We start from the raw sequence: 23,547 nt of genomic DNA on the forward strand, positions 1-23,547 counted from the left end.
ACTTTATTTTACTATGCATGTATTCTATCAAATATCAGATATGAATATATGACTTAAAGACTGTAACCTAATCTTAGGGTTTAGAAAATGCTTGTGAGCTGCTATGATATTGTATGCCATACGCTGAGCCATTCTGTTCCAATATTACAAATCGCTGTCAGTTGTTCTGCATCTGGTTCTCCTATTGTAGCTGCAGTAACTTCAATAGTTTCTGATTAACTCAAATTTAAAATCCATACTGGTATCACTTAACATGCAGGTGATTTTTTGTGCAATAATATGTACATATTAAGGACATATTCTAGCCCACTTTATGGGTTGAATTTTACCGGCGACTCGACGCCGCAGTTCGCAGCGCGGGGGCCGGCAAAATGCTGCGGGGAGAGGCCCGCCTCGACTTGTGACGCAGATAAGGGCCCTCCGCATATTACCGGCCGCGGCGGGACCTCTGTGCGGCCTCCCCCCCCCCGCCCCCCCCCCCCACCCCCGGCCTGGCGGCGGACCTTTCATCAGCATATGTAAATGAACATGTAAAATATTTAAATTAACTTACCTGCAGGCGGTGGCCGTCCCACTTTTATATCATGGCCGCCGTTCGTGCTCCGTGCACCTTCGGAACTCTGTACAGAGTTCCGGCCGAGAACCTGGTGGGGAGGGGGGGAGTAGTAAAAGTTACAGGGTGGGAGGGGTGGAGGAACGGGGAAATCAATTTTTATTGGATGTGGGGATGGTGGGAAGGGGTTGAAGGGCAAAAGATTGGAGGTTGGGGGGGAAAGTTCAGGTATTGGAACAAATAACTGATGGTCATTTCGTTGCCTGAAATGACCATTGGGGGGGTTTGGGGAAGGGCCTCCATCACTTATGTTTCAATGTATTAAAAATCTTTTATTGTATACCCTTTAAAAATTAAACTTATTTGTGTGGGCTTAAAGTCCTTTAAAAATGGCGCCGGCGCCTGCGCGGTGGTGCCGGACGCTGTAGCCAGGGACGCGGAAGTCGCCCCTCTACATCATCGGGGCGGCCACTCCGCCCCCTATATTTAAATTAGCCCCTGCACGTAATATCGCGGGGGCTCGGACGGTGGGATGCACGCCGTTCTTAGAGTGCGCTGCCGTGAACTGCGGCGCACTCAAAATTCAGCCCTATATCTGCTGATACAGAACAGAATTGACAGTGATTGTACAGACTTCCATGCACTGGATGGTCCAGTCCTCCAATTTGAAGGAAGACACTGTGGGTGAGAAATGGCAGCAGTATATAAATCAGGGTATAAGTGTGTTTCTGGTTGTCTTGCCATATGAACAACCAATTACAATAGTTTTGTAGGGTAACCAATCATTAACAGTTGGGAGGAGGGAGGGATAATGTGGTTTGGAGACATCAGCAGTGTATTCAAGGCCTATTCATTTCCAATTCATTGCTTTCCATAACGTATATGCAAATTTGGAACCAAACTGAATCAACTATCCTGAAAAATACTTTCATATTTGTGTGCACACACACACTTTTGTCTTCTACATTTTTGTGCAGTTCTGTGACGAAATAAGAAAACCCTAATTGTAAAACCAGTCCAACCACTCAGTCTCAAACTACAAAACAACCCTATGCATAAAAGACTATCCAAATTCTAATCTTAATCACAATACTACCCTCAAAATGAGCAAGTTCAAAAGTTAGTACCCAATAAAAAAAATGCCTTCAGGAAAAATATTTTAAAAACTGGCTCTTTATTATGTAGTAAAAAGCAAGGCTAATTACATATAATCATACCACTTTGTGTGTTCAGCTGCTGCTAACTCCAAACCAGATGTGAGTATAATAAATACTTTATAGAAAATGTCCGCACTAAAGTTTTTCCAGATTAATCTTGGTTCGTTAAAAATGAAACACCTTTACTGAGAAGTCTGACTTTAAGTGTTGTGGAGTAGATAGCCTGATTTGTTTACACATAGCAGGTGTACCATGCTTATCTTATCTGTAATATAATGCATAACAGCTGTGGACATCTGTTGCAATTAATAATTTACCAGTATTACAAGATACTTATTCAAATATTTTGTTGTGTTCACTGAATAATGGAGTTGTTTCTTTTAAACAGCCGTATCAGCACTGTTGGCTGAGCAAGACTCTGTTAATTGTATAATAATGCAGATGGGAACAATGTTAAAGAGAAAATACCATTCAGGTATGAAATAGTTGAAGTACAGAAATTCAAATTAATAAATGTAAACATGCTATAGAAAAATTCAAAAAGAGTGGCTCAGTACTAAGAGATCTGGCAAATCCCAATCCTTTGCTGGCATCACAGGAGGTTACCAATGGACGGCCAGCTGTCAGTCTCATTCAGCTTTGTCCAGTGTAATGCTGAGCAGAATCAGGTCAGATTGCCTGGCTGCATACACCAGGGAAAATAACCTGAGTGCAAGGTGGTATTGTAAGGGAGGATGTGACTAATTTAGAAGGAAATGTATTTAAAAAAAACTTAAAGAATGACTTGCATTTATATAGTACCTCTCAAAACGCTCTGCAGCCAATTAAGTACTTTTGAAGTGTAATGTAGGAAACATGGCAGCCAATTTGCACACAGCAAAGTCCCACAAACTGCAAGGTGACAATGACATTTTAGTCATGTTTGTTGAAAGATAAATATTGTCCACGACACCAAGAAGAATTTGCATGCTCTTCACAATTGTCACCCGCCTGAGAGGCAGACGGGGCCTGGGTTTAACATCTCTATGAAAGACGGGACCTTTAACAGTGCTGGCCATTTTAGTAATTGAAAATGGTCCCAAAATATTTCAATAAATTTTGCATAAATTGCTGAATGTATCAGTTTTGCCTTAACTGCTAATAAATTGTTTTCCAAAGGCTTTTTTGAATACATAAGCACTTTGTTATAAGCATGGTAAACTGTGTGCCAGGAAACAAAGAAATGTATGTATCCATGTTTATCCCTTCTGTTGAGCTCTGTTGAAAGTTATTTTGCACATATTATGCAAAAATACAAAATGCTTCCTGATATCTCAGTACGTGGATGGACCACTTAAGACACTTTCATATTTAATTTTCTTGCTCCTGTATGAGGAGAGCAGCCGTCATGTTCATCTCTTATAAAACAACATCAGATTCCTTTCCCAATGAGACTAAGAGTTAAGTGAACAGGATTGACTTCCCAAATTTACTTGTCTGTAACAAGTGTCTTACACCTGATGCGGAACTGTAGACCCACCTTTTCAAAGTTCCTTGCAGGTCCCATAATTTTATAGTCCGAGTACAGGCAAAAGAGGGAGATGTACCTTTGTAGTGAGTTGGATTTATACAAACTAAAAATACATTTGGTGACATACTGAGCCATCCAAACCAGGAGTGTCTTGGTTGACATCATCTGGAACACCTGTGGGGTGTTCTGATCAGCCTTAGGCCAGGAAGTTGGGGTGGGGAAATCAACCAGTATCCATATTTGCCATCGTCATCCAATGACTTGCTGGAAAATGAGAACTAAATCAGGCTTAGCTTTGAAGCATCTCTCCTCCCCAAACGGAACAGTTTATCAACAGTAGCGGTCTGGACTCACAAGCAAAGAATGGCCCTCTTGTACAAGGTAGTAGAGCCACCTGGCATTTTTGGAACTGTAACCAGCATAAGTCAGCACCTATGGGAGATCATTACAATGATCTGGAATTCATTGCCCAAAAAAGGTGGTGGCAGCAGATTCAATAGTAACTTTCAAAACAGAATTAGAATAATATTTGAAACAGAACAAAATTGCAGGACTACAGGGAAAGAGCAGGGGAGTGGGAGTAATTGGATAGTCCTTTCAAAGAGCCAACACAGGTACAATGGGTCAAATGGCCTTCTAGGCTGTATGATTCTAGGAAAGGAGAGCAAACTGAATAAAAATTTCCAACTTTCATCTCCTTCAGCTTGGTCACCTCTGGGAAATTTTATTTTGAGCAAAATCTGTACAAAGAACCCAATTTTGCTTTGCTTTCCAAGCAAGACAAGCACCAGAAATGTTAAGAAGTCTCAGAAGAGAGAGCCTGTCAGTCCAGTAAAGACCAGATGTGTCATTTTTCATTTCAGCAGAACAGATTGCAATCCAGATGCCCTTTGGTATAGCATGTGTAATAACTTGAGATGCTGAGTTGCTGCTGTCTAGTCACATAACTAGAGATTAACTCATGGGATTAAACTTGGCTTTTGTCAAAATTGAAAATAAATCAAACACAGCTTTTTTTAAAAAATGAAGCTGCTACCAAAGTACATATTATATTTAGCTTAAATAGTTACAGTGGAAGGGTCCATGGGAAATGTCAATTTTATTTCCTTTTAGATAAATTCATCAATGTTATTAAAAATAGTTTTTTGAAATAATTTCTATGCAGCACAATCTACCTTAAGCTACTTCCCTACAGAATGAATCCATTTCATTATATATATTACCAGGAGCCCTGCAGTTCTCATTGCAAATCTGAGGCTTCCTATTTATTTAGCTTATGATTAAAATATTATGTATAAGACTCTCTACTTACAGTAATCCAGTGACTATCATTTCATAAGAGAGAACATTTTACCATATCAAATAGAATGTGGGTGTGTGTTCCTTCAAGGCTAGATTATTTTTCAATTGTGGATTCTTAAAATAAATACTGGGTCAATTACAGATCAGAAACTTTGGGCTGAATTTTACCAGCCCCTCGATGCCATGGGTTGTGGTAGGGAGGCCCGTAAAATGCTAGTGGGAGCAGCCCACCATGACCCACGACGCTGAGAAGGCCCTGTTGGACATTAGCGGCGGTGGCGAGGCCTCAGTGTGGCCCCAGTAGTGGGCCCTTTGTTAAAATATTGAAATCAGGTACATTAACATGCAAATGAACTTAACTGCCGCCGCCAGCTGTCCCACGAAGATTTTACGGCCAACCAGCCGCAACTCGCGCGTCTTTGGAACTCTGTTGGAGTCGGGATGGTGGGAAAGGGTTGAGGGTCAAAGATATTGAAGTTCGGGAGTGAAAGTTCAGAATTTCAAAAAGTTTTTTTTGGGGGGATAGGTCAATTTATGTATTGAGGACGGGGTGGGGGGTGGGAGAGGGGATTCAAAGTTAATGTAAACTTTTATTGACTTTTTTCTGACACTGGCACCTCTGCCATTGGTGACCATGCTTTGGACCACCTAGCCTCCATACTCCAGCATTTTTCTACATTAAAGGTGATATATAAATGTAAATTATGGCTATGATGTTTTAACTTAATTGTCTGTGGTCTGTTGCAGCTCTTGAGGAGTCAAGACTGACAGCGAATCATGTGGGAAGAATGGCCCAATCTGCTGTGGTAGACAAAATCTGATCATCATTAAGAATGACACAGTTAGAGAAAGTATGTTGTAGCATATGGCATTCACAAGAGTTTTAATACATTACTATTAGATTTGTAATGTAATTGCTCATAGTAAGATGTGCTATTTCACCCATGCCTGTCATTTTTGTGTTGCTGGTTTTCTCACTTTCTTTTCAGATTCTGGGCTGAATTTTATAAGCCTCCTGACATCAGGGGTCGTGGCAGGAGGGGCCCTTAAATACTTCTGGGAGAAGCCCGCCATGGGCCTCGACGCCGGGAAGACCCCGCCCCATTTTACCAGCGGCAAGGCCTCGGGCGATTCAACCACCGCTCGGCAAAAAAAACTTTATTTACATATGTTAACAAAGCTTAATGAATACAAATTAACGCACCTTTCAACGACGACCATCCCACGCCAATGTTCTGGCTGGTTGCTGGAAGGCCCACACCTTCGGATCTCCATTCGGAGATCCGAGGCGGAACACTATTGGGGAGGGAGAGGAGTGGCGGTTTTCAGGGCAGGTGGGGGGGAGCGGAGAAAACTGTTATGATTGGCTGAGGGGCTGGTGGGAAGGGGTTAAAGGGCAAATATTATAAAGTTTGGGGGTAAAAGTTCAGGGCCGGCAAAAGAAGTTTTCTCGGAGGGTAGAGGAAAATAAATATCTTGGTCATTGGTGGGGTGGAAGAGGGGCTTTGATCTTTAATTGACTGTTTAAGTTTAAATTCCAAGTGCAGTACTCTTTAAAAATTTAAATTAGCTGTCAAGGCTTGAAGCCCTTTAAAAATGACACCAGCGCCTGCACGGTGGCACCAAACGCCGTTATTGGGGATGAAGCACCCATCCCCTCTACATCATCGAGAACGCGGCAAGCTAATAAAATTCAACCCTCTGTCTCTTTTTCTGTTCTTTGCAGTTTCTCTCTGTCTTTTCTCTTTTCCTCTATTGCCCCCTTTCTCACTCTATTTGCCTTCTCTCTCTTTTCTTTTGTCAGTCAGAGGTTTGACTGACAGTTGATGGGCACTGCAGGCAGTTGAAGGAAAAGGACCAGTCAGGATTGTAGGTCAGCTTTGAGGATGGTGGACTCTGGATTTTAGAGCAACTGGAAGATATTAAAAAGCTATGTCACATTTGGCTGCTCCCAACTCCACATTAATTTCCTCCCTTTGTCATCCAATGTCCTAGAATCATAGAAAGTTTATGGCATAGAAAGAGGCCACTTGGCCCATCGTGTCTGTGCCAGCTGAAAAACGAACAACCCAGCCTAATCCCACCTTCCAGCATTTGGTCCGTAGCCATGCAGGTTGCAGCACTTGAGGTGCATATCCAGACACCTTTTAAATGAGTTGAGGGTTTCTGCCTCCACTACCCTTTCAGGCATTGAATTCCAGACCCTTACCACCTTCTAGGTGAAAAATGTTTTCCTCATCTCCCCTCTAATCTTTCTACCAATCACTGTAAAGCTATGCCCCCTAGTCACTGACCTCTCTGCTAAAGTAAATAGGCCCTTCATATCCATCCTATCCAGGCCCCTCTCAATTTTGTAGATTTCAATCAAATCTCCCCTCAGCTTTCTTTGTTCCAAGGAGAACAACCCCAGCCTATCCAATCTTTCCTCATAGCTGCATTTTTCCAGTCCTGGCAACATCCTCGTAAATCTCCTCTGTACCCTCTCCAGTGCAATTACATGCTTTCTGTAATGAGTTGACCAGACTTTTTAAAATTAATTCATGGGATGTGGGCATCACTGGCTAGGCCAGCATTTTATTGCCTATCTCGAATTGTCCTTGAGGTGGTGGTGGCGAGCTGCCTTCTTGAACCACTGCAGTGCATGTGGGGTAGGTACATCCACAGTGCTGTTAGGAAGGGAGTTCCAGGATTTTGACACAGCAACAGTGAAGGAACGGCGATATAGTTCCAAGTCAGGACGGTGTGTGGCTTGGAAGGGAACTTGCAGGTGGTGTGTTCCCATGCATCTGCTGCCCTTGTGCTTCTAGGTGGTAGAGGTCGTGGATTTAGAAGGTGCTGTCGAAGGAACCTTGGTGCGTTGCTGCAGTGCACTTGGAGATGGTACACACTGCTGCCACTGTGCATCGGTGGTGGAGGGAGTGAATGTTGAAGATGGTGGATGCGGTGCCAATCAAGCGGGCTGCTTTGTCTTGGATGGTGTCGAGCTTCTTGAGTGTTGTTGGAGTTGCAGCCATCCAGGCGAGTGGAGAGTATTCCATCACACTCCTGACCTGTGTGTTGTAGATGGTGGACAGGCTTTTGGAGAGTCAGGAGGTGAGTTACTCACCGCAGGATTCCTAGCCTCTGACCTGCTGTTGTAGCCATGGTATTTATATGGCTACTCCAGTTCAGTTTCTGGTCATGGTAACCCCCAGGACATTGATAGAGGGAGATTCAGCAATCATAATGCCATTGAATGTCAAGGGGAGATGATTTGATGCTCTCTTGTTGGAGATGGTCATTGCCTGGCACTTGTGTGAGGTGAATGTTACTTGCCACTTATCAGCTCAAGCCTGGATATTGTCCAGGTTTTGCTGCATTTCTACACAGACTGCTTCAGTATCTGAGGAGTCACGAATGATGCTGAACATTGTGCAATCATCAGCGAACATCCCCACTTCTGACTTTATGATTGAAGGAAGGTCATTGATGAAGTAGCTGCAGATGGTTGGGCCTAGGACACTACCCTGAGGAACTCCTGCAGTGATGTCCTGGAGCTGAGATGATTGACCTCCAACAACCACAATCATCTTCCTTTGCGCTAGGTACAACTCCAACCAGCAGAGAGTTTCCCCCCTGATTCCCATTGACTCCAGTTTTGCCAGGGCTCCTTGATGCCATATTCAGTCAAATGCTGCCTTGATGTCTCGGGCAATCACTCTCACCTCACCTCTTGAGTTCAGCTCTATTGTCTATGATTGAACCAAGGCTGTAATGAGGTCAGAAGCTGAGTGGCCCTGATGGAACCCAAATAGATATTCACTAAGCAGGTTATTGCTAAGCAAGTGCCATTCAATAGCACTGTCAATGACGCCTTCCATCACTTTGCTGATCACCGAGAGTAGATTGATGGGACGGTAATTGGCCGGGTTGCATTTGTCCTGCTTTTTGTGTAGGGACATACCTGGGCAATTTTCCACATTGCTGGGTAGACGACACTGTTGTAGCTGTACTGGAACAGGTGGGTAGGGGTGTGGCAAGTTCTAGAGCACAGGTCTTGAGTACTATTGCAGGAATGTTGTCAGCACCTATAGCTTTTGCAGTCTCCAGTGCCTTCAGTCATTTCTTAATATCATGCGGAGTGAATCGAACTGGCTGAAAACTGGCATCTGTGATGATGGGGACTTCAGGAGGAGGCCAAGATGGATCATCAAGTCAACACTTCTGGCTGAAGATTGTTGCAAATGCTTCAGCTTTATCTTTTGCATTGATGTGCTGGGCTCCCCCATCATTGAGGATGGGGATATTTGTGGAGCCACCTCCTCCAGTTAGTTGTTTAATTGTCCACCACCATTTACGACTGGATGTGGCAGGACTGCAGTGCTTAGATCTGATCCGTTGGTTGTGGGATCGCTTAGCTCTGTCTATCACATGCTGCTTACGCTGTTTGGTACGCAAATAGTCCTGGGTTGTAGCTTCACCAGGTTGACACCTCCTTTTCAGGTATGCCTGATGCTGGTTCTGGCATGCCCTCCTGCACTCTTCATTGAACCCGGGTTGGTCCCCTGGCTTGATGGTAATGGCAGAGTGGGGGATATGCTGGACCATGAGGTTGCAGATTGTGGTTGAGTACAATTCTGCTGCTGCTGATGGCCCACTGCGCCTCATGGATGCCCAGTTTTGCATTGCTAGATCTGTTCGAAATCTATCCCATTTAGCAAGATGGTATAACCACACAACACGATGGAGGGTATCCTCAAAGTGAAGACAGGGCTTTGCCTCCACAAGGACTGTCACTCCTACCAGTACTGTCATGGAGAGATGCATCTGCGACAGGCAGATTGGTGAGGACAAGGTCAAGTATATATTTCCCTCTTGTTGGTTCCCTCACCATCTGCCGCATACCCAGTCTAGCAGCTATGTCCTTTAGGACTCGGCCAGCTCCGTCAGTAGTGGTGCTACCGAGCCACACTTGGTGATGGACATTGAAGTCCCCCACCCAGAGTACATTCTGTGCCCTTGCCACCCTCAGTGCTTCCTCCAAGTGGTGTTCAACATGGAGAAGTACTGATTCATCAGCTGAGGGAGGGTGGTAGGTGGTAATCAGCAGGAGGCTTCCTTGCCCATGTTTGACCTGATGTCATGAGACCTCCTGGGGTCCGGAACTGATGTTGAGGACTCCCAGGACAATTCCCTCCCGACTGTATACCACTGTGCCGTCACCTCTGCTGGGTTTGTCCTGCCGGTGGGACAGGATATACCCATGCATGATGATCGCGGTGTCTGGGACATTGTAAGGTATGATTCTGAGAGTGCGACTATGTTAGGCTGTTGCTTGACTGGTCTGTGAGATAGCTCACTCAACTTTGGCACAAGCCCCCAGATGTTAGTCAGGAGGACTTTGCCGGGTCAACAGGGCTGGGTTTGGCATGGTCGTTTCCGGTGCCCTAGGTCAATGCCAGGTGGTCCGTCCGGTTTCATTCTTTATTGACTTTGTAGCAGTTAGATAAAACTCAGTGACTTGCTAGGTCATTTCAGAGAGCATTTAAAAGTCAACCACATTGCTGTGGGTCTGGAGTCACATGTAGGCTAGGATGGCAGATTCCTTCCCTAAAGGACATTAATGAACCAGATGGGTTTTTACAACAATTGACCATGTTTTCACGGTCATCATTAGACTAGCTTTTTTTTAAATTCTAGATTTATTAATTGAATTCAAATCCCACTTTCTGCTATTCGGAACCATGTCCCCAGGACAATACCCTGGGTTACTAGTCCAGTGACCGTACCACAACGCCACCGCCTCCTCTAAAGACCACACGCTGTACTGAAGTTGTGGCCTAACCAATGGTTTATACAGTTCCAGCATAACCTCCCTGCTCTTGTATTCTATACCTCGGTTAATAAAGGAAAGAACTCCATATGCCTTCTTAACCTTATCAACCTGTTCTGCTACCTTCAGGGATCTGTGGACATTCACTCCAAGGTCCTTCATTTCCTGTACACCTCTCAGTATTCTCCCAGTAATCGTATATTCCTTTGCCTTGTTTGACCTTCCCAAATGCATTGCCTCACACTTTTCCAGGTTGAATTTCATTTGCCACTTTTCTGCCCACCTGACCAGTCCATCAATATCTTCCTGCAGCCCACAGCTGTCCTCCTCGCTATCAACCACACGGCCAATTTTTGTGTCATCTGCAAACTTCTTGTTCATGCTCCCTACATTTACATCCAAATCATTAATATGCCTATGAAAGTACTTCCATTTTGTAATATTTTTGAGGACTCGTGTTTTAGAATTGTAGAGATGGATTCATTGGAGGACTGAAGTGATTCCATAGATGCTGGATGTTTTTTTTTAAAGGGTCACTGGAAGGACTCTGCTTAAAAACAACATTTAGTGAATGTCACATGCCTTCAGCTAAGTAAACAACAGGTGCCTTCTGACCATGGGAGTAGTTTACAAGAGAAGTGACATGTCAAGATTTATGGTGCTCAAGAGTGTTTTTTTTTTAATACTATTTTGAGTCAGTTGGGTTTGTAGCCTGCTGAAACACTCAGCTCATCTTTTCTCATCTCTTTGAGAAACTATGCAAAAAGTCCAGTGTGTGATAGCTGTAATGCCTGATGCTGCATTTCTCCTGAGAAGCTTTTGGAAGACTTTCTCTTGACATGTCCTGAACGAACTGCTTCGGAAAAGATCCCAGTGACCCATCTATATGTACTCGGATGCCAGACTGTATGCCATCTGGAACATAACATATCTTATCCTTTTTCTTCAAAAATTAACAAGTACTTTGACAAAAGCATCTTTATTTTTCCTTTAACTGTTGTGTGTGTGTGTGTGTGTGTTGGGTATTTAGAAGGAATATATATATATTTACATGTTTCAAACTGTGTTAAAGCTTTGCATCTTTATTGACTAAGTCTTGTTTTATAATAAATTAATACTTTTGTTGTCTATTAAGGAAACCTGGTTGGTGGATTTTATTCTGAAATTAAAATAGATAGCGTATATAATTGGCCACATCGGTAACTGGGTACACATTTAAATATATGTTGTGACCTGTGGAGAAGTGGAACTAGAGAAAGACAGTGCACTCCTCTTGCCTTGGTCCTAACAGTATATACCACAAAAGGCAGGGACCTCGCACTGAGCCCTGTGGAATTCCACTGGAAACAGCCTTCCAGTTTCAAAAACACCCATCAACAATTGCACTTTGTTTCTTGCCACAATTTTGTATCCATCTTGCTACATTTCCCTGAATCCCATGGGCTTTTATTTTCTGAGCCATTCTGCCATGTGAGACCTTGTCAAAAGCCTCGCTAAAATCCGTGTAGACCACATCAACTGCACTACCCTCATTAATCTTCCTTGTTAATTCTTCAAAAAGTTCAATCAAGTTATTCAGACAAGATCTTCCCTTAACAAATCCATGCTGACTATCCTTTATTAATCTGTGCCCTTCTAAATGACAGTTTATCCTGTATCTCAGAATTGATTCCAATAATTTGCCCACTACTGAGGTTAGACTGACTGGCATGTACTTATTTGGTCTATTCCTTGCTCCCTTTTTAAACTAAGGTACAACGTTAGCAGTCTTCCAATCCTCTGGCACCATACCTGTATCCAGCGAGGACTGTAAAATGATGGACAGACCTTCCACTATTTCCTCTCTGGCTTCTTTTAAGAGCCTGGGGTACATTTCATCCAGCCCTCATGATTTATGTACTTTCAAGGATGCAAATCCCATTAATGCTTCCTCCCTCCCTATGTTTATCACATCCAATACTTCTCACCCCTCTTCCTTGACGACAATATCTGCATCGTCCCCTTCTTTTGTGAAGACAGGTGCAAAGTATTCATTAAGAACCATACCAACATCTTCCGCCCCTACACATAGGTTACCTTTTTGGTCTTTTTTGGCCCTATTCTTTCCTTTGTTATCTTTTTACTCCTAATGTATTGATAAAACATCTTTGGGTTCACTTTGATTTTACTTGCCAATATTCATTCATGCCCTCTCTTGGTTTTCCTAATTTCCTTTTTGATTTCACTCCTTGACTTTCTGTACTCCTCTCGGATTACTGTAGTATTGAGTGCTCGGTGTCAGACATAAGCTTTACTTTTCTGCCTTATCTTACCCTGTAAGCAACTTGACATCCATGTGGCTTTAGATTTGGCTGTTGCACCCTTTTTCTTTGTAGAAACATGTTTACTCTGAACCCCTTGAAACTCCCTTTTGAATGCCTCCCATTGCTCTGACACTGATTTACCTTCAAGTAGCTGTTTCCAGTCCACTTTCACTAAGTCACTCCTCAACTTAGTACAATTGGCCTTGCCCCAGTTGAGTACTCTAACTCCTGTTCTATCCTTGTCCTTTTCCATAATTATGTTAAAACTGACTGAATTCTGATCACTACCACCAAAATGCTCTCCCACTACCATTCTTTCCACCTGCCCATCTTCATTTCCTAAAACTAAGTCTAAAACTATGGCCTGTCTTGTTGGACTTGCTACATACTGGGCAAAAAGATTCTCCTGAATGCACCTCAAGAATTCTGCTCCCTCAATTCCTTTCACACTAAAACTATCCAGTTAATACTGGGGTAGTTAAAATCCCCTACTATTACTGCCCAATTGTTTTTGCACTTCTCAGAGATTTGCCTACATATCTGCTCTTCTATCTCCCTCTGACTGTTTGGGGGTCTATAGTACACTCCCAGCAATGTGATTGCCCCTTTCTTGTTCCTTAGCTCGATCCATATGGCCTCATTTGATGAACCTTCCAAGACATCATCCCTCCTCACAGCTCCTGAGTCACCTTCTCACTCCCATTACCCTGTTCCATTTATCTTCCCCATCACTCCCCATTCTCCTTGCTACTCCGTACACTTGACTCATCGCCCACACCCCTCTTCCTTTCAGTCTTCTATTTGAACCTCACACCACTATCAGCTCAAAGCCTTCTGCTACCACTATTCACACACATCAACTTCCCATCTCACCAAGACATTATATCTTCTCTCCACCTGTTTTCCAACTCTGTTTTTGTTTTAGCCTACCCTTATATGCCATCCTCTGCTTAGAATGAACCCATGCTAAACATACCAACTTAGCTCCAGACTGCAAAATCATGAGGATGAACTAGAAGTCACAATGAATTTTGATTCTTATGAACATCTTATTCTGGGTGCTTTCCTCTGCCCATTTCTGTTCCCCTTTTAAAATGGTGAGTGTTGATAACTGGTAAGAAGGACCCCAGCTGTATGAGGGAAATGAACTAGTGAGCATGCCAATAACCGTTTCATCGCAGCAACTTTTTCACGTAAATGCCACTGAAAATGAATAGAAGTAAAAGGTGTTAAAAGATGATCATGTTTCTTTATAACTATTTTTGAAGACGTTTCTAATGGTGGGACTCTCTCTTTAATATGTTGTAGTCTAACCTTTCATCATGAATCAGCCACCTTGGTTTTCAGCTGTTTACCAATGTCTGTCATGATATGATGCAGATAAATTGTAACAGCAGATGCTCTTTCTTGTATAATTAGAGCTGAGTTTTATCCTTTTCGCTAATCTGCACACAAGAAATTATTGGCCTATACATGTTTAAAAAATGATAGGTTGCACCACTTCCACTTATTGGTTTTTACATGTCTAAAAAGGGCTATATTACACAACCATACTGTTTGTATTTAATTATATAGCATTTTAAATGTTATTTTCTCTTCCAACTTATTTATCCTGGTGGCATAGAAACAGGGTGCAGCTGGAAGCAACAGTAATGAGGACAGATGTTTCACAGAATTGATCCTGCCAGCAGCTGAAAACTAACTAGATTTCCCTTCCACCTTCTCAGCCCCTTCCCATGCCACATACCACATCTGAGAAAGACAAGAAAGCAACTAGCTCCTAGATATGGACCAGCCTCATTCGCAATCGACCATCAAGATATTTTTGAGGATGGTCCCCCAGAGCACCTAATTCCCCATTCTGTTTGGGAAATGAGTCAGTTCTACCAAGCACCTCTTTTTGACAGTTTTGCCAAGATTGGGTGTGTGGAGAGAGAGAGAGAGAGAGAGAGAGAAACAGTATGCAGCAGTGATTCCAGGCAGCACAGTTAATGAGCAGACCCTAGTTACATCACATTATAGACATTCCTAGTTCCCACTCGTCTCATGCAGCTATATGTAAATCACACACAAATTAAATGAATCACAGCATGATGCCCCCCATGATATAAACCCCACTTTCCAGTCTGCCCCCCAAAATCCTTGACTCCCTTGTCGATCAAAAATCTATCAAACTAAGCTTTGAATATATTCAATGACCCAGCCTCCACTGCTCTCCGGGGAAGAGAATTCCACAGACTAATGACCCTCCAAGAGAAAAAAAATTCCCTTTATCTCAGTCTTAAATGGGAGATCCCTAATTTTTAAAATGTGTCAGCTAGTTCTAGACTCTCCCACAAGGGGAAACATCCTCTCAGTATTCACCCTGTCAAGTCCCCTCAGGGTCTTATATGTTTCAATAAGATCACCTCTCATTCTTCCAAACTCCAATGGGTATGGGCCCAACCTGTTCAACCTTTCCTCATAAGATAACCCCTTCATCCCAGGAATCTTCTCTGAACTGCTTCTAATTCAATTATATCTTTATTTAAGTAAGGAGACAAAAACTGTACGCAGTACTCCAGATGCAGTCTAAGACCCTGTACAGCTGTAGAAACACTTCCCTACTTTTATACTCGATTCCCCTTGCAATAAACGCAAACATTCATTTGCCGTCCTAACCACTTGCTGTACCAACATACCAATTTTTTATGATTCATGTACCAGGACACCCAGATCGCTCTGCACCATAGAGTTCTGCAGTCTCTCTCCATTCAAATAATATACTGTTTTTCTATTCTTCCTGCCAAAGTGGTCAAGTTCACATTTTCCCACACTATACTCCATCTGCCAAATTTTTGCCCACTCACTTAAGCTATCTAAATCCCTTTGTAGACTCTTTCTGTTCTCTTGACAGCTTACTTTCCTACCTAGGCCCGAAGTGCTGAAATCATTATAAACATCTGTAGGGTTGTCCTGGCTGGGGTCAACTAATAGCTCAAATTAGGAATATTTATGCATTTGCGATCTGAATGATTTACATAAACACTTAAAACTGCCAGTCATTTAGAGTCATAGAGTTATACAGCAGAGAAACAGGCCCTTCGGCCCATCGTGTCCGTGCCGGCCATCAAGCACTTACCTATTCTAATCCCATTTTCCAGCAATTGGCCTGTAGCCTTGTATGCTATAGCATTTCAAGTGCTTATCTAAATACTTCTTAAATGTTGTGAGGGTTCCTGCCTCTACCATCTCTTCAGGCAGTGCATTCCAGATTCCAACCACCCTCTGGGTGAAATTTTTTTTCCTCAAATCCCCTCTAAACCTCCTGCCCCTTACCTTAAATCTATGCCCCCTAGTTATTGACCCCTCCGCTAAGGGAAAAAGTTTCTTCCTATCTAACCTATCAATGCCCCTCATAATTTTGTATACCTCAATCAGGTCCCCCCTCAGCCTTCTCTATTCTAAGGAAAACAACCCTAGCCTTTTCAGTCTCTCTTCATAGATGAAATGCTCCAGCCCAGGCAACATCCTGTTGAATCTCCTCTGCACCCTCTCCAGTGCAATGACATCCTTCCTATAGTGTGGTACCCAGAACTGTACACAGTACTCCAGCTGTGACCTAACTAGCGTTTTATACAGCTAGCTTCTTTCACTAACATCTTTTAGGTCTGGCCTCTATGTGACTCCAGACCCACAGTAATGTGGTTGACTGTTAACAACCCTCTGAAAATGCCTAGCAAGCCACTCAGTTGTATTCGAGAAGGTGACTCAGCACTACCTTCTCAAGGGCAACAAGGGATGGTCAATAAATGCTGGCCTTACCAGTGACATCTACATCCTGTGAATGAATAAAAACAAGGCTCAATTTACTATCAAGTTAAGGCCTCCTGTTAGAAACATAGAAAATAGGAGCAGGAATAGGCCAATTGGCCCTTCGAGCCTGCTCTGCCATTCATCATGATCATGGCTGATCATCTAGTCTCTGCAGTTTTAATAGGGCATTTTCTCTATTACTGTTGATCCTCTCTAGTGTTCTAGAGCAAGAGAATGCAAAATGAAACGAAAAAAAAATCACAATTAGTTGGCACATTGCAGGCGAGTGAGTTGATAAGTCTCTAAAGTGACCAGATTCTCCTGAGGCCCATATCAATAGTACACTGGTCTACTGGTTTATTTATAGCTTGGAACCAAAGGCAATTTTTAAAAAGTGTTATGACTCCTTGCCAACAGTTGCAACTTCTAGTTTTCCCACAATTGTCTCTTCAGTAGTTTTTTTTTTGGTTTACTCTCTATCTCCTACTATTTGGACTGAGGGACTGCAAAGCATCTTGATACATCCAGGGCAAAATAAGGAGAAATTTAGTTCAAATACTCCAGCTCTTAAACTTGTGACCTTTTTATTGTTTCAGTTTCCAAGGAAAGTTCACAAGTTGCAATGGAGTTTAAATTGCATTTCTATTCTGGAGAATTTTTGAAGAGGTTGTGAAAGACAAGGGCTGAATTTTTAAAGCCCGCTGAATGCAGGTGCGGAGGCAAGCGTGATTTGAAGATTGCGTTCTCTGAGGTCGGCACTGGGACCGCCAGCTCAGAAACATGACACCAATTAAAGGGATACCATTAACAGGCTTGTTAGCAGCAGTTCTTAATTTTCAAAAGCTGGGAAATTGGTGGACACCATGTGGGGAACAACAGCATGGTGTTCAAGTCGTGAAGTGGTGGTGGGGGGGGGCCCATGAGGGCTATGGGAAAGGCTGATTAAAATTCTGCAGAGGCACAAAGTAGAGTGCAACTGCTTCAAAGGTGCCACAGAATAGCCACTGCTGCAGCTGTAAGACTTGCTTTTCTCAGTGATGGGTGGCAGGAATCCGGCGAGGGATGTGAGGCCACTGGAATCACTTGGGCAGCTGGGGTTGGCAGGGGAAGGCCTGGTGGACACACAAAGCCCAGCTGAGGGAGTTCAGATGGGAACAGGCTACTTTGACTTTGGACAGAGCAGCCAAGATGAGCTGCAGCAGATGCAACCTCCTGGATAGCAGGAGGCCAGAGGAGCACAGCAGGGGGCTGCGAGGGGGCAAAGACGCTACCCATGACATTAGGTGCATAGCCCAAGAGTCAGCTAACTGCAAATGACAGAGTGCCAGTGACGTAGGAGCCTGTGTATATTCAGGAAGAAAGTCTTGGATCTGTGTGGTCTAATCCACAATGACCTGAGGCCTCGCAGCCCCCCTGGCAGTCCATTACCTGTAGCCATCAAGGTCTCCGTCACCCTAAAACTCTATGCAACCATATTGTTGCAGGGATCAGCTGTGGACCTAGGTGGCATCTCACAGTCAGTAGCTCATCAGGTCATCAGGCAGGTCCCCGATGCCATTTTCAGGAGGGTAGGCGACCACATCCACTTTGACAGAGATGAGCCTGCAGAGGCACAGAGGGCATTGGGTTCTTCCTCCATCACAGGATTCCCCAGCTGCAAGGCATCATTGCTTGTGCCCATGTGGCCATCAAGGCATCCAGTGATGGCCAGTGAGATCCATCAAATGAAAGGCTTGCAATCCCTTAACATCCAACTGGTCTATAACCATAACAAGACCTTTCTCCATGTTTGCACTCACTTTCCTGGCAACTGGCATGACTCCTTCATTTTCTGTCAGTCCAGGCTGCCTCAGATCTTCACGCCATCCCCAAAGTGTGTGGATGGCTCTAAGGGGACAAAGGAAATCCATTGAAGAGATGGCCAATGTACCCTAAAACAGGCATAGAGGTGAAAGAACCAATGCCACCTGCTCAGCAGGCCAACCATTGAGATGGCCATCGGGTTTCTGAAGATGCGATTCCGGTGTCTGGGTGCCCTCCAATACCCTCCTGCAAGGGTCTCTGTCATTGTGGATGTCTGCTGTGCTCTCCATGACATAGCCCGCTAGAGAGGTCAGTGCGGCCCTGGAATGAGACAGCTCGTCAGGGGAGGAGCAGGAGGTAAGAGAGGAGGAGGAAGTGGGGATAGAGGGGAATAACACTGAACAGAGAGGTGCCCCTGCTGCACAATGAGGTGGCCTCCTCCTGCCACCCTCCAGAAAGAGGACCTCCCTCCTCTCCTTCATGGCCTCCAGCATTAGGTCCAGGTGGACAATGGTGAAGCAAAGTTCTGACTAATCCCTAGTGCCAGGCCTCCAGTTCCCCTGTGACATTTCACTTCCCTCTGGTGAAGTGGAAGGCAGACTTCTCCCTCAGGAAAACCAGCAGCCTCAGTGATGGCTGCCATAGGGTGTCTACATGAGCCCCACATTTGATCTGAATCACCTCCATTTTCAATCCCACTGGCTCTAAGTGGACAGGAAACCTGTCTCCATAACAATTTAGGACTTACCTATTTGAAGATTGCAATCTGAATCAGATTCCCACAGGAGGCAAGTTTCTGACCCAAAACCAAACTTGGTTCCTGTTTCCCACCTCTGTGATGAAAATGTAGCCCTCGAGATTTGGAGTCTCTTATTACAACCAATTGACAAGTACAAAAAATCAGGTTAGTCTTCTGACCACTTCCAATAGATCCAAATGCTTTACATACCTTTTACTTTCATGTAGATGTATTTTTGTAACCGGCTGGTATTCCTGGTGCTCTGGATATCAGAAGAAATGATGGCAATTAAAGGGCATTTGATTGAAAGTTATGACTTTTGTTTCTGGACACCAGACCTTCCCTGCAGTGCACAAATGTATTTATGATCTCCATTGGCAAACTGACCATTCAGTCCACCTCAATGCTGCCTTCAGAGGGGAAGACTCTAGAGGTGCTTCTACATTTCTCCAACAGCAGTAGAGTTGCCATCAACAATGGGGCTATTGCCAAGGCCAGAACTGTAAAATAAAAACTGCAGTGAATAATTTTTGTACAGATGTAGCAGTTGCAATTGTACAATTACCAGTAAAGAAAGAGAGAGTTTGCATTTATAGAATGTCTTTCACACGCTCACAATCTCAAAGTACTTCCCAATCAGAGATTTAATTTTGCATTCTGATAAGTAGACAAAGACGGCAACCAGTTTGAACACAGCAATATCCCACAAACAGCAATATGTTATTTTGATGGTGTTGGTTGAACCACAGCATTCTCACTCTGTGTAGGTTCAAAGGAAACTTACGCTGCCATTGGCAGAGGCCTGAAAGGCTGGGAACTTAATGATCTTGAAACTCTTAAAGCAAAGCAATTTAATTTTTTTTAAGCCACCTTCACTTGCAGCTCATCCATGCAATACATCATCCTTGACAATAAGTATGTCCCAAGACTATCTAATTGACTGTACCAACACAACTAGATGTGTCTATCACACTCTGATTCTTCTTTATCTACACTATATTTTGCATGTTTGTTACTTTTGGATATTTTATTAATGCCTAAATATTTGATTCCAGATTTGGTGTAACTGCAGGTCCCATTCTGCTTGAAAATTATTGATGAAGATTTGGCAATCTCTCAACAATCCAACACCAACAGAGCAGAAACAAGCATTTCACGATTGGTCCTGCTATATGAACAGTTCACTGACACTTCAGCTCGTCTAAGTGCTAACTGGTAACAGAGAACTTGTTTTAAAAGGAGTCAACCACAAATTGCATGAATTGTTACCTCAAAACAGGCTCTGTTCCCATCTAGCTGTAGAGAAGGATCAAATAAAGTTGCATTATTTTACAAATTAACATCTTTCAGTTTAATATACTGTCTTATATTCATGTTTACAGCTAGTTTGAATAATTACAGATTGATTGAATTAAATTTCAAAAATAAAATACGTTTGTTTGAAAAAGTGATAAATTGAACTGTAGCTGCTATAATCCAGTTTAAAAACCTCAAATGTCATGGGTAATTCTAATCAAGTTGTTGACAAGATCAACACTTTGTTTAAATCAAACCTTTCAATTAAAAAAAAACTAGATCAAGTAAAGGACCATTGCACCGGACCCAGCAAAGGACCATCACACCAGACCCAATAAAGGATCATCACAATTGACTCAGTTAAAGAACTATCAACTAATAAAACAGAAGAACAATACAAACCCATCTGGGTTACTACCATTATGTTGCCTTGCTGTTCCAGAATGACATGGGGCTGCTCCAGTTCCAACCCCATCTTAAAACAGTCTTAAAACTGCCTTGCCTCAAAGTATGCGGTGAATTTAAGATTATTTGTTGCTCTTAATGATCAAAACAGAGTAATAATTAAAGGAACAAATATTTTTATTTTCAGTGGAATTACCAGCATCAAAGTGTCTACACACTTATATTATCTGTCTGTATCTGTGTTTCAGACCTCATATTCGTGCCATCCCTAATCCGCCTACATAACATCACCCAACTTTGCCCCGTCTCAGCTCATCTGCTGCTGAAACCCTCCTTCTTGCCTTTTTTACCCCTAGACTTGACTATTCCAACTGGTTTCCCACATTCTACTCTCCGTAAACTTGAGGTCACCCAAAACTCTGCTGCCTGTGTCTTAACTCGCACCAAGTCGCACTCCCCTATCACCCCTGTGCTCCCTGACCTACATTGGCTCCCAGTCAAGCAATGTCTTAATTTTAAAATTCTCATCCTTGTTTTCAAATTCCTCCATGACCTCGCCCCTCCCTATCTCTGCAATCTCTTCCAGCCACACAACCTTCTGAGATATCTGTGCTCCTCTAATTCTGGCCTCTTGTGCATTCCTGATTTTAATCGCTGCACCATTGGTGGCCGTGCCTTCAGTTGCCTAGGCCCCAAGCTCTGGAACACCCTCCTACACCCCTCTGCCTCACCGCCTCGCTTTCCTCCTTTAAGGCGTTCCTTAAAACCTACTTCTTTGACCAAGCTTTTGGTCATCTGACCTAACATCTCATTTTGTGGCTCGGTGTTGTATTTTGTTTTATATTGCTCCTGTGAAGCACCTTGGGACATTTTATTATGTTAGAGGCACGATATAAATATAAATTGTTGTTGTGATGGTTTTATGAAAGAGGATTAATATATAAAGAGTGTGTGGGAGAATGGCAGACTAGGAATCAGACCAAGACAGAGAAGGCAAGCAAGACTGAGGTAGGGAGATGAACTCTGGAGAATGGCAGCATAGTATCATAGCACAAAAAAAAACAAGAGCAGGAATAGCCTGGAAAAACAAAACAGGGACCAGCAGCAGCCTGGAAAACTAAAGGAAAAGTAGGACTAGTCTGGAAAAAGGAAACAACTGAGGAGCAGCAGCCTAGAACAGAACTGCAAAAAATAAGACCTAGAGGAAGAGGAGTGTACAGCAGCAGATGAGTGATTAGCAAGAAAGACAGTGGTAGCAAAATTAAAGGATTAAATGGCAAATGGAATTTAATCCTGAGAAGTGTGAGGTGATGAATTTTGGGAGGACTAACAAGACAAGGGAATATACAACAGATGGTAGGACCCTAGGAAGTACAGAAGGTCAGAGGGACCTTGCTGTACTTGGCCATGGATCACTGAAGGCAGCAGCACAGGTTGATAAGGTGGTTAGGAAGGCATGTGGGATACTTGCATTTAGTAGCCGAGGCATAGAATATAAGAGTGGGGAGGTTATGATGGAGCTATATAAATCACTAGTTAGGCCACAGCTGAAGTACTGTGTACAGTCCTGGTCACCACACTATAGGAAGGATGTGATTGCACTGGAGAGGGTGCAGAGGAGATTCACCAGGATGTTGCCTGGGCTGGAACATTTCAGCTATGAAGAGAGACTGGATAGGCTAGGGTGGTTTTCTTTGGAGCAGAGTAGGCTGAGGGGGGACCTGATTGAGGTATACAAAATTATGAGGGGCATTGATAGGATAGATAGGAAGAAACTTTTTCCCTCAGCGGAGAGATCAATAACCAGGGGACATAGACTTAAGGTAAGGGGCAGGAGGTTTAGAGGGGATTTGAGGAAAAAAATTTAACCCAGAGAGTGGTTGGAATCTGGAACACACTACCTGAAGAGGTGATAGAGGCAGGAACCCTCACAACATTTAAGAAGTATTTAGATGAGCACTTGAAACGCCATAGCATACAAGGCTGCGGGCCAAGTGCTGGAAAATGGGATTAGAATAGGTAAGTGCTTGATGGCCAGCACAGACACGATGGGCTGTATAACACTATGACTCTATAAAATGGGTCAGAGCAGTGGCAGCATGACAACTGTATTCAAGAGTCACCTCCCGAAAACTGAGTACCAAAAGCAAAGGTCTCATACTGCAGTCCCCTACTCCCACAAGGCTTCAGCTGTCTGACACCATTTTCAAATCTAGGAAGTTATTTACAGATTTTCAAGTCACAAATTTACACTTTTTTTACTGCTTTAAAAAAAGCTAATTTACAACATGATCCTCCCACCTCTAGACCCAAGATTGGGTTACCTCACCACTGCCAGAAATACCAAAAAAAAACTGGATTAAGAGACTTCATTACAATCGAAAAACTGTGCAGAGCAACAAATGCATATTTTTATATAATCTGTGCTGCATTCACAGTAAAAAGATTATTTCAAGATTCAAGTTTAATTAAAATGATCTTGAGTCTCATAATTATGTCAGAAGAGAATAAAATCAGACCCTTTTCCTTTCCAAAGCATCATGCTTGCATCTTACACCTACAAAACAAGTTGCTAAATGTCTTTCCAAATGTAGCGTACAGTTTGTCAGGTTACAGATTGTAAGCATTTCCTGTCATCTCTTTCCTCCAGCTTTATTTATGTGGGCAAATTACCAATTCTATCAGGAGGAGATTCTGCAGAGCTGAAGCCTAGACAAACATTCTGTGACTGGTGCTATTTATACTGTCCCATGTCTGTTCAGACCAAGTCCCATCTTATAACCACTGTATTTTTTTAGTTGCATTTTTGGCAAATGCTTCCTTGAACATAGCAGACCCACAGCTCTTGTGGCATTTTCCTTTTGGTACTTCA

The 23,547-nt window shown here is 43.2% G+C and overlaps 1 long non-coding RNA gene across 1 annotated transcript; it reads left to right on the forward strand.

Annotated features, from left to right (window-relative positions):
* The first annotated feature begins 2,102 nt into the window (after positions 1-2,102).
* On the forward strand, positions 2,103-20,288 carry LOC137379398 (uncharacterized). Its single transcript, XR_010976810.1, has 3 exons — positions 2,103-2,185; positions 5,270-5,373; positions 20,030-20,288. It is a non-coding gene; the product is annotated as an uncharacterized lncRNA (long non-coding RNA).
* The last annotated feature ends 3,259 nt before the right edge of the window (positions 20,289-23,547 follow it).

This window comes from Heterodontus francisci, chromosome 2 (assembly GCF_036365525.1).
Source record: "Heterodontus francisci isolate sHetFra1 chromosome 2, sHetFra1.hap1, whole genome shotgun sequence".
NCBI lineage: Eukaryota > Metazoa > Chordata > Chondrichthyes > Heterodontiformes > Heterodontidae > Heterodontus > Heterodontus francisci.